General features: G+C 39.3%; 1 protein-coding gene and 1 pseudogene across 2 annotated transcripts in view; both read left to right on the top strand.

The window, feature by feature from the left end:
* Window positions 1-12039, top strand: part of EEF1AKMT1 (EEF1A lysine methyltransferase 1) — a 45076-nt gene that overhangs the window by 17293 nt on the left and 15744 nt on the right. The window lies entirely within an intron of this gene.
* Window positions 8347-10528, top strand: LOC107967844 (GTP-binding nuclear protein Ran-like; annotated as a pseudogene).

The following is a 12039-nucleotide window of genomic DNA, read 5'->3' as shown; positions in this document are numbered from 1 at the left end:
AAAAAACAAGTAGGAAAGGGTAAGTATATGTAAAATAGGTAAAGGGTGGAGAACAATCAGAGGAAAGTGTGCAAACAGGAAGACAAGTTCTCAATCTGGTCCAAGGATTTAACTTGTAGCTTGGCTTTCAGGCTTTAAACTGTCTTCATCTTGGAGGCGGGGTTTTACTGGGGACCCACCCCATCTGCCTAGGCATTTGTCTGCCTCTGTCAATAATACCTTATTACATCCAATACAAACTTCTGCTTCATTTTTGGCTACAGATCCACCCCACCGGTTCTTATGGACCCCAGAAATCCTGGTGGAAAGAGAAAATATTATCATTGCCGGAAATTGGGGAACTAAACTTAAACATGTATTGAAAAATTGATGAGAAGGAAATTTAAAGAAGATACTAATAGTTTCTGGTGTATAATGTATATTTCAATTATATTTTTATCATCTGAATTACAATAGGGATTAGAAAAAAATGAGTTGAAGGAAACTCCTAATATGACCTGGAACCTATAATTTTTTTTTTTTAAGGAAATAGTTGGGAAACAGAAAAGGCTTGAAGTTTGTCTGTGACTACCCCTTGATAATAGGTGTATCTTCAACACTTTGCAACTGGAAGGAAGCTTCTGTATGCTTATCATTTTTTGATAGTCTTTAATATTTTTGTGTCCAGTTTGGATCTCTGAGTTATATAAACTTTTCCTATTTACCCTGTTTCAAACTAACTGTGATAAACATGTTTATTTCCATTTTTTCCACATGTTCCACTTATTCTAAAGCCTCTTTCTCACTGTTTCCCTTCTTTATGTCTGTTTACCTTCTAGTTTGATGCTTCTGTAACTAACAAATACAGGAAATTTGAAGTACTGCATTATTCTTGAGGTGGTCTGTCTTTTTCTTTTTTCCTTCTGCTTAATTTTTAAAATACTATGTACTTTTTTTCTAATTATGAAAACTAGTCCAATCCCACTGCTTAGAATTAACACCTTTTCTAATTTTGAAACTTTGGTTTGATTATAAAATTGAGGAAATATAGAAAGCATAAAAATTGACAGACAAGATTTAGCCATGATGTCTGACTAGAGGTATTGGGTACTTGCCTCCTCCACAAATAAGAACCAAAATATTGAGCCAATAATCTCACTTCAAATAGATTACCTTAGAGAGAATGCTGGAATTCAACAGGGAAGTGACAGGAAACACCTAAGGTGAGGAAGGAGAGGCAGTGAGGCAGCCTGCTTGACAGGGATCAATTAGGATCCTGGAGAGGCTCCCCATTGTGGGGAAAGGCTAAGTGAGTGACTTCTAGCAGTTTATATTCCCACCAAGGATTCTGCAGTTCTAGCCACAGAAGAGCCCTTTTGGCCCATGAAGGCCCTGAGGCAAACATAGGGAACTGCCTGGAGACCACGTGATGGCATTGCTCCAGATAGGGAGCACATGCCAAGTCCGGCACAAGGCACCATTTTGAGAGCCCAGCTCCCACAAGACTGCATCCTGCCATGACACCCAGCAGCCCCTGCATCTCCACATCTCTGGAGCCCCATTGACTTCCCCCAGACTCAGCTGAGGTTGCTGTGGTCTGCTGCCACCAGGGCTGAAGTGTGAGCCATTGGCAGCAAGCAACCCCACTGCCAGTAGTAGCAGGATCACTGCACAATTAAAAGTTCCCTTAGGAAAAGCTACCCTGCTTACAGCCATGACTAGAGCCAAAGTGTGCACTTCCCAACCTCCTGTTTATAGCTGCTGCCACTGAAAGCCACACCACGCTCCCTAAGAATAGCACAGCTACTGCTGTTCCCACCGGGAATCCTGAGTACAGGCCTGCTCAGCCTGGCTCCATCTTCCCCTACATGACGTAAAGGAAAACCATAAGTGGCCAATTTTTTTTTTAATTTTCTTTTTCTCCGAGGCGGAGTCCCACTCTGTCACCCAGGCTGGAATGCAGTGGTGCCATCTCGGCTCACTGCAACCTCTGCCTCCCTGGTTCAAGCGATTCTTGTGCCTACAGGCGTGTGCCACTACACCTAGTGATTTTTTTTTTTTTTTTTTTTTTTGTATTTTTGGTAGAGACAGGGTTTTACCATGTTGGCCAGGCTGGCCTTAAAATGATCTGCCTGCCTTGGCCTCCCAAAGTACTGGGATTACAGGCAGGAGCTACCGTGCCTGGCTTTTAAAATTTTTTCAGGGTCCCAGAAGGCAAAGAGAAGACAAAAGAGATCGAAAACCTATTTCATGGAATAATAGCTGAAAACTTCCCAAGTCTAGCAAGAGATTTACACATCCAGATACAGGAAGCTTAGAGATTCCCAAACAGATTAAATTCAAAAAAGCATTCTTCATGCCACATTATTGTCAAACTGTCAGAAGTCCAAAGTCAAAGAGAGAATTCTGAAAACAGCAAGACAAAAGTGACTAGTCACTTAAAAGGGAAACTTCATCAGACTAACAGCATATTCTCAGCAGAAATCTTACATGCCAGGAGGGAATGGGGTGATATATTCAAAATATTGAAAGAAAAAAAAAACTGCCAACAAAAGATTCTATACCCAGCAAAATTATTCTTCATAAATGAAAGAGAAATCAAGACTCCCAGACAAGTAAAAGCTGAGGAAATTCATCACCTCTAGACCAGCCCTGCAAGAAATACTTAAAGGAGTCCTATGCATTGAAGCAAAAGGATGAAATCTACCATCATGGAAATACACTAAAGTATAAAACCCACTGGTAAAGCAAACACAGAAAACCACCAAACCATAATGATAAACAATAAGAGAGAAAGAAAGGAACAAAGGATATACAAGATAACCAGAAATAAATTAATAGAATGATAGGAATAAGCCCTCACATATCAACAACAACTTTGAATGTAAATGGATTACACTTTCCTCTTAGAAGATAGAGACTGCCTGAACAGATTTAAAGAAAAAAAAACCCGATCCACCTATATGCTGCCTACAAGAAACTCATCTCACCTGTAAAGACATACAGACTGAAAGTAAAGGGATGGAAAAAAAAAGATATTCCATGCACAAGGAAACCAAAAACAAGCAGGACTAGCTGTGCTTATATCAGATAAAGCAGATTTTAAGTAAAAAAACAGTACAAAGAGACAAGGTTATCATATAATGATAATGGGATCAATTCAGCTAGAGTAAACAATGATTCCAAACATATATGGACCCAACACTGGAGCACCTGATGTATAAAGCAGATCTTATTACATCTGAAAGGAGAGATAGGCACGAATACAGTAATAGCTGGATACTCCAACATTAGATAGATCATCTACATAGAAAATTAACAAAGAAACGTTGTATTTAAACTGCACTTTAGACCAATGGATTTAAGAGACGTTTGCAGAACATAGCATCCAACAGCTACAGAATATGCATTCTTCTCATCATCACATGGAACCTTCTTCAGTTCCATGTGGTTATGTTTGGACAGAAAACAAGTCTCAACAATTTTTGAAAAATTGAAATGTCAGATATCTTCTCAGGTCATAACACAATAAAACTAGAAATCAATAACAGGAGAAACTTTGGAAACTAAAAATACAGGGAATTTAAATATGTTCCTGAATGATCATTAGGTCAGGGATGAAATTAAAGAGGAAGTCCAAAAATTTCCTGAAACAATGGAAAATCAAAACACAACATACCGAAATCTATGGAATACAGCAAAAACAGTGCTGAGTGAAGTGTATAGCAATAAAAATCTACATCTAGAAAGTAGGAAGGTTTCAAATAAATAATCTAACAATGCACCTTAAGAAACTAGAAAAGCAAGAACAAACCAGTCCCAAAATGAGTAGAAGGAAAGAAATAATGAAGAGCAGACAGAACTAAACAAAATGCAGAATAAAAAATATTCAATGGATCAATGAAAAGTTGGCTTTTTGAAAACATAGGGAAAACCAGTAAACTACTAGCTAGACTAACCAAGAAAAAAAACAAAAGACAAAAATAAATAAAATCAGAAATAAAGGGGACATTACAACTGAAGTCCAGGACCAGATGACTTTACTGCTGAATTCTACCAAACTTAAAAAGAATAATCAATACCAATTATCTTTAAATTATTCCAGAAGTTTGAAGTGGAGAGAATTCTCCCTAATTCATTCTATGAGGCCAGCATTATCCTGACACCAAAACCAGACAATAATGTAAGAAATAAAGAAAATTACAGGCCAGTATCCCAGATGAATATAGACACAAAAGTCCTCAACAAAATACTAGTAAATAGAACCCAATAGTACATCAAAAAAAATTACACCATGATTAAGTGGGATTTATCCTGGAGATTCAAGGAAGGTTCAACACCTGCAAATCAACAAACATAATACACCACATCAACAGACTGAAGGACAAATATTATATGATCATCTCAATAGCTGCAGAAAAAGCATTTTAAAAAATTCAACATCCCTTCATGATAAAAACTCTCAACAAACTAGGCATAAAGGAACATACCTCATCATAATAAAGGCTACATATGATAAACCCACAGCTAACATCATACTGAATGGGGAAAAGCTGAAAGTCTTTCCTCTAAGATCAGGAATAAGATAAGCATGCCCACTTCCACCACTGCTATTTAACATAGTACTGGAAGTCCTAACTAGACAATCGGGCAACAAAAAGAAATAAAAAGCATCTAAATTGGAAAAGAGGAAGTCAAATTGTCCCTCTTTATAGATGACATGACATGATCTTACACCTAGAGAAACCTAAAGACTCCAGGAAAAAACTTTTAGATCTTATAAATTCAATAAGATTGCAGGATACAAAATCAACATACAAAAATCAGTAGCATTTCCATACACCAGTAATGAACTAGCTGAGAAAGAAATCGAGAAGGCAATCCTGTTTACAATAGCTACAAAAAAAAGAAATACCTAGTAATAAATTCAACCAAGGAGGTGAAAGGTATCTACAAGGAAGACTACAAAACTCTGAGGAAAGAAATTGAAGACACCAACAAATGGAAAGACATCCCATGCTCATGGATTGAAAGAATAATCGTAGTTAAAATGATTATACCCAAAGCAATGTATATATCCAGTACAATCCCTATCAATACTAATGTCATTTTTCACAGAAAAAAAAAAAAGTCCTGAAATTCCTATGGAACCCAAAAACAGCCTGAATGGCCAAAGCAATCCTGAGCGAATAGAACAAGGGTGGAGGCATCACACTACCTGAGTTCAAATGATGTTACAAGGCTGTAGTAACCAAAACAGCATGGTATCGGTATTACAACAGACACATAGACCAATGGAACAGAATAGGGAAACCAGAAATTAATCCACATATCTATAGCCAACTGATTTTCGACAAAGGTGCCAAGGGGAAAGGACATCTCTTCAATAAATGGTGCTAGAAATATTAGATATCCATATGCAGAAGAATGAAACAGGACCCCTATCTCTCACCATATGCAAAAGTCAACTCAAGATGGATTAGACTTAAGCATATGTCCTGAAACTATAAAACTTCTAGACAAAAACATAAGGGACACACTTCAGAACGTTGGTCTAGGCAAAGATTTTATGGCTGAGACCTCAAAAGCACAAGAAACAAAAATAGACAAATGGGACTGTATGAAATTTAAATGCTTCTACACAGCAAAGGAAACAATCAGCAGAATGGAGAGGCAACCCATTGAGATGTGTAAAATATTTGAAAACTATTCATCTGACAAGGGACTCGTATCTAGAATATATAAGAAACTCAACTAAAATTTCAAAACCAAATAATCCCATTAAAATGGGCAGAGGACCTGAATAGACATTTCTCAAAAGAAGACATACAAATGGCCAACTGGTATATGAGGAAGAGCTCAACATTACTAATCATTAAGGTTATGCAAATCAAAACCACAGTGAGATGTAATGTTATCCCAGAATGGCTATTGTTAAAAAGATTAAAAATACCAGGTACTGGTAAGGGTGTGGAGGAAAGGGAACTCTTATACACCGTTGGTGGGAATGTAAATTACTATAGCTACTGTGGAAAACAGTATGGTGATTTCTCAAAAAACTAAAACCAGAATTACCATATGACCTAGCAGTCTCACTACTGAACATTTATTCAAAGGAAAAGAAATTAGTATATCAAAAACGTACCTGCTCCTCATGTTTCTTGCAGCACTATTCACAATAACAAGGATAGGAATCAACCTGTCCATCAATAAATTAATGGATAAAGAAAATGTGGTGTATATACGCAATGGAATACTGTTTAGCCATAAAAAGTAGTGAAATTATGTCATTTGCAGCAAAGTGGATGGAACGGGAGGTCATTATGTTAAGTGAAATAAGCCAGGCACAGAAAGACAAATATTGCATGTTCTTATATGCGAAGGCTAAAAATGTTGATGTCATGGAGATAGAGAATAGAATGATAGATACCAGAGGCTGGGAAGGTGGGGGTGGGGGTGATGAAAAGAGATTGGTAAATGAGTGCAAACATACAGCTAAATAGAAGGAATAAGATCTGATGTTCTATAGCACAGTAGGGTGACTATAGTTAACAATTAGTGTATTGTATATTGCAATATAGCTAGCAGAGAGGACTTGAAATGTTCCCAACACGTGATAAATACTCAAGGTGATGGATACCCTAAATACCCTGACTTGATCATTACACATTCTGTGCATGTAACAAAATATCACATGTATCCCATAAATATGTACAAATAGGAAAGAAGACATTGGAAAACTAGCAGATAAATCCAGGAGGCTCAATATTCAACAAATAAGATTCCAGAAAAACAGAACAAAAAATGAAGAGGGAAGGAAAGCTTTAAAGAATATTAGAAATTTCCCAGAACTGAAGACCCTCATTAAGATACATGATTATGATGATTATGAAAATTCTGGATACAGATGACAAAGAACATCCTAGAGCCTTCCAGAAGAAAAATGGTCTCCTACAAAGTCTTCGGACTATGAGTTACATTGCACTTCTCAATAGCTTTATTAGAAACTTTTAAAAATAGAGTGATACATTCAATATTTTGAGTGAAAATTTTGTTCACCCTAGAATTATTTTTCCTTTTCTTTTCTTTCTTTTTTTGAAATGGAGTCTCACTATGTTGCCCAGGCTAGTCTCAAACTCCTGGGCTCAAGCAATCCTCAACTCAGCTTCCTGAGTAGCTGGGATTATACACATACTACCACACCCAACTGTAGCCTAGAATTCTATACCCAGCTAAACTATTACTCATGTGAGGATAAAATAAAAACATTTTAGATATGACAAGTCTCATTACATTGACCTCTTGTGTACTTCTCAAGAGCTGCAGGAGGGTTTGCTGCAAGTGAGAAGAAAGAAGACATGAGCTCCAAGGAGTAGGAAATCTGATGCATATAGTAGGAGAGGGAATTCCCAGGATGATGGTGACACAGAATGTCCCAGTGTAATGGTTGTGCTGCAAGTCTGGAGAGCAGCCAATTTACATTGTAGTAGGAGGATGGCGTGTTCCAGGACAGAGATCTTCGGGGGAAATACAAAAGTGATAGGATATCCAATATGTAGAAAATTGTATTGAAAGGCCAATAGAGGATGTTAGAAGAATTAGGGATAAATACAAACTAACCAAGCAAATGAAACAGTCATGCATTTACTTACTCTAGGAAAAACAAAAAGGAATTCTACGGAAAGGAAAAGCAATTATAGTATACCACTTGGCTCAATAATGAACACTGACACTTAATTCTAACTAACCAAAACTTGCTTTAAAACTACATTGGGGCTGGGCACGGTGGCTCATGCCTGTAATTCTACCCACTTTGGGAGGCCTAGCAGGGTAGATCTCCTGAGGTCAGGAGTTTGAGACCATCCTGGCCAACATGGCGAATCCCATGTCTACTCAAAATACAAAAATTAGACAGGTATGGTGGCGCGTGCCTGTAGTCCCAGCTACTTGGGAGGCTGAGGTGGGAGGATCATTTGAGCCTGGGAGGCAGAGATTGCAGTGAGCTGAGATCATGCCACTGCATGCCAGCCTGGGTGACAGAGTGAGACTATGTCTCAAAAAACAAACAAACAAACAAACAAACCCTATACATTAGGAGGGTGAAGAAAAGGCAAATGATGTGTATGAGAGAGCAAAATCCTCATCTATCATAATAAATACATAGTATATATAGGTGGATTATCAAGGGATAGCATTTAAAACGTAGTATTTAGAGATGTGGCAATAAATGATCAGAGAAAGAGCCAAGAGTGGAGTGAGGCTCAATGGCAGGGGGTCATGGGATAGAAGACTATTGTTTTTCTTTATAAGCCTAGTAGTGCTTTTGACTTTTTTTTTTTTTTTTTTTTTTTTGGACGGAGTCTAGCTCTGTCACCCAGGTTGGAGTGCAGTGGTGCAATCTCGCCTCACTGCAAGCTCCGCCTCCTGGGTTCACGCCATTCTCCTGCCTCACCTCCTGAGTAGCTGGGACTACAGGCGCCTGCCACCACGCCAGGCTAATTTCTTTGTATTTTTAATAGAGACGGGGTTTCACCATGTTAGCCAGGATGGTCTCAATCTCCTGACCTCATGGTCCACCTGCCTCGGCCTCCCAAAGTGCTGGGATTACAGGCGTAAGCCACCACACCCGGCCTGCTTTTGACTTTTAAAGCCATGTTCATGTAACATAGTAAGAGCAGGGTTCTCCTCAGTTGGACAGGCACAAAGACGATTCTGGAAGGAACATCATGATGACTGCCCAAGGAGAGTCCCAAGTCCAGTTCAAACTTGTATTGGTTGGTGATGGTGGTACTGGAAAAACTACATTTATGAAATGTCAATTGGTGAATTTGAGACGTACATAGCTACCTTGGGTATTGAGGTTCATTGCCTTGTGTTGCACACCAACAGAGGACCCATTCATTGTATGGGATACAGCTGGCCAGAAGAAATTTGGTGGAGTGAGAGATGGCTATTATATCCAAGCCCAGCATGCCATTATAATGTTTGATGTGATATCGAGAGTTACTTACAAGAATGTGCCGAGATCCTGTGGTGGCTCACGCCTGTAATCCCAGCACTTTGGGAGGCCGAGGTGGGCAGATCACCTGAGGTCAGGAGTTTAAGACCAGCCTGGCCAACATGGTGAAACCCCGTCTCTACAAAAATAGAAAAATTAGCCCGGCATGGTGTCATGTGCCTGTAATCCCAGCTACTTGGGAGGCTGAGGCAGAAGAATCTCTTGAACCCGGGAGGTGGAGGCTGCAGTGAGCTGAGATCGTGCCATTGCACTCCAGCCTGGGTGACAGAGAGACACTCCATCTCGAAAAAAAAAAAAAGAATATGCCTAACTGGCACAGAGATCTGGTACGATTATGTGAAAACATCCCCATTGTGTTGAGGGCAACTGAGTGGGTATAAAGGACAGGAAAGTGAAGGCAAAATCCGTTCTCTTCCACCAAAAGAAGAATCTTCAGTACTATGACATTTCTGCCAAAAGTTACTGCAACTTTGATAAGCTCTTCCTCTGGCTTGCTAGGAAGCTTATTGGAGACCCTAACTTGGAGTTCGTTGCCATACCTGCCCTTGCCCCATCAGAGGCTGTCATGGACTCAGCATCAACAGTGCAATATGAGCACGATTTAAATAGAAGTTGTTCGGAGATCATCATCTCCCTGATGAGGATGATAACCTGTGAGAATGAAGCTGGAGCCTAGCATCAGAAGTCTAGTTTTATTTGTCCTGTGATATCAGCAGTGCAACATTTATTATGTAGGTAACAAATGTGCCCATTTATTATGTAGGTAAGTGGAACGTGTGCTTCATCTGTGGGATGCTGGAGATGAATGGGCTTCAAAGTAAATGTCACCATTTTAAAAATACCTTAATTGTTCAGACTTGCATATTTAGCTGTTTTGGAATGCAGTTGATTCCTTCTTGAGTTTCAAATACAAGACTGCTACAGTCACATCACAATGCTCAGTGGTGAAATCTTGTTTGTTACTGTCATTCTTATTCCTTTTCATTTAGAATCAGAATAAGGTTGTATTTCAAATATCTTAAAAAATGGAGTGGGACTCTTTATCTTTATGGAATGATATGAGGAGAGCCAAAATCTATCATTGTGCCCTGATGGTGTTGGAGTGAGGAAGAAGGGCAGTTCAGTAGTCAACCAGCAGACAACTCTTACCACTTATGGTGCATGGTAGCAGATACTGTCTGCCACCTCCGAAATCAAGTGAACTCAAAACCCTTCCATTCTCTGTATGCTAGGGGCTTTCTTCCAGATGTCCTTTGCAGAGGTAGAAGTCAGAGCTGGCATTTTTCCTGTAGATAAGAATGGATAGACATGGCCAGGCACGGTGCCTCATGCCTCTAATCCCAGCACTTTGGGAAGCCAAGGCGGGTGGATCACAAGGTCAGGAGTTCGAGACCAGCCTGACCAACATGGTGAAACCCCATCTCTACTAAAAATACAAAAAATAGCCAGGTGTGGTGGCATGGATTTGTAATCCCAGCTACTTGGGAGGCTGAGGCAGGAGAATCACTTGAACCCGGGAAGTGGAGGCTGCAGTGAGCCGACATTGTGCCATTGCACTCCAGCCTGGGCGACAAGAGTGAGACTCCGTCTAAAAAAAAAAAAAAAAAGGATAGACAGATGTAGATATGAATTAATACATATACCCACATGTATATGTACATTTGTCTTTGGAAATATTTTAAACGTGGACTTATGAGTGAATATTCAGCAAATAGCTTGCAGACATCCAGATGGGAAATATTTGAAGCAATTCTCTTTTTCATTATATTCAGTAAATATTTATTGGTTTAAAGATGTGTTATTAATGTTTTCATTCATACCACGTGCCACTTTGAGTTGTACTTTGTTTTAATTGTTATAGTCATTTTGAATGCCATCTTGTTTTATTTTTATTTTTATTTTTATTTTTTTCGAGACGTAGTCTCGCTCTGTCACCCAGGCTGGAGTGCAGTGGCACAATCTCGGCTTACTGCAACCTCCGCCTCCCAGGTTCAAGCAGTTATCTGCCTCAGCCTCCCAAGTAGCTGGGATTACAGGCTCCTGCCACCATGCCCAGCTAATTTTTGTATTTTTAGAAGAGATGGGGTTTCACCATCTTGACCAAGCTGGTCTTGAACTCCTGACCTCATGATCCACCCACTTCAGCCTCCCAAAGTGCTGGGATTACAGGCGTAAGCCACCGTGCCTGGCCTGCCATCTTGTTTTGAGTGATTTAGAACCATTCCATATTAGTAAGACCATCCAGATAAACCTTTTAAAAGGTCCAATTAATAGACAAGCAGAGAGCCAAATCATGAGTGAACTCCCATTCACAGTTGCTGCAAAGAGAAGAAAATATCTGGGAATACAACTTACAAGGGACGTGAAGGACCTCTTCAAGGAGAACTACAAACCACTGCTCAAGGAAATAAGAGAGGACACAAACAAATGGAAAAACATTCCATGCCCTTGGATAGGAAGAATCAATATTTTGAAAATGGCCATACTGCCCAAAGTAATTTATAGATTCTATGCTATTCCCATCAAGCTACCATTGACTTTCTTTGCAGAATTAGAAAAACCTACTTTAAATTTCATATGGAAAGAAAAAAGAGCCCGTATAGCCAAGACAATCCTAAGCAAAAAGAACAAAGCTGGAGGTATCACACTACCTGACTTCAAACTATACTACAAGGCTAGTATCCAAAACAGCATGGCACTGGTGCCAAAACAGATATATAGACCAATGGAACAGACAGAGATCTCAGAAATAACACCACATATCTACAACCATCTGATCTTTGACAAACCTGACAAAAACAAGCAATGGGGAAAGGATTCCCTATTTAATAAATGATGCTGGGAAAACTGGCTAGCCATATGCAGAAAAGAGAAACTGGGCCCCTTCCTTACACCTTATACAAAAATTAACTGAAGATGAATTAAAGACTTAAATGTAAAACCCCAAATCATAAAAACCCTAGAGGAAAACCTAGGCAATACCATTCAGGACGTAGGCATGGGCAAAGACTTCATCACTAAAACACCAAAAGCAATGGCAA

Source organism: Pan troglodytes, chromosome 14 (assembly GCF_028858775.2).
Source record: "Pan troglodytes isolate AG18354 chromosome 14, NHGRI_mPanTro3-v2.0_pri, whole genome shotgun sequence".
NCBI classification, from domain to species: Eukaryota; Metazoa; Chordata; class Mammalia; order Primates; family Hominidae; genus Pan; species Pan troglodytes.
Note: the sequence above shows the minus strand (reverse complement) of the source record. Positions and strands in the feature narration are given on the sequence as shown.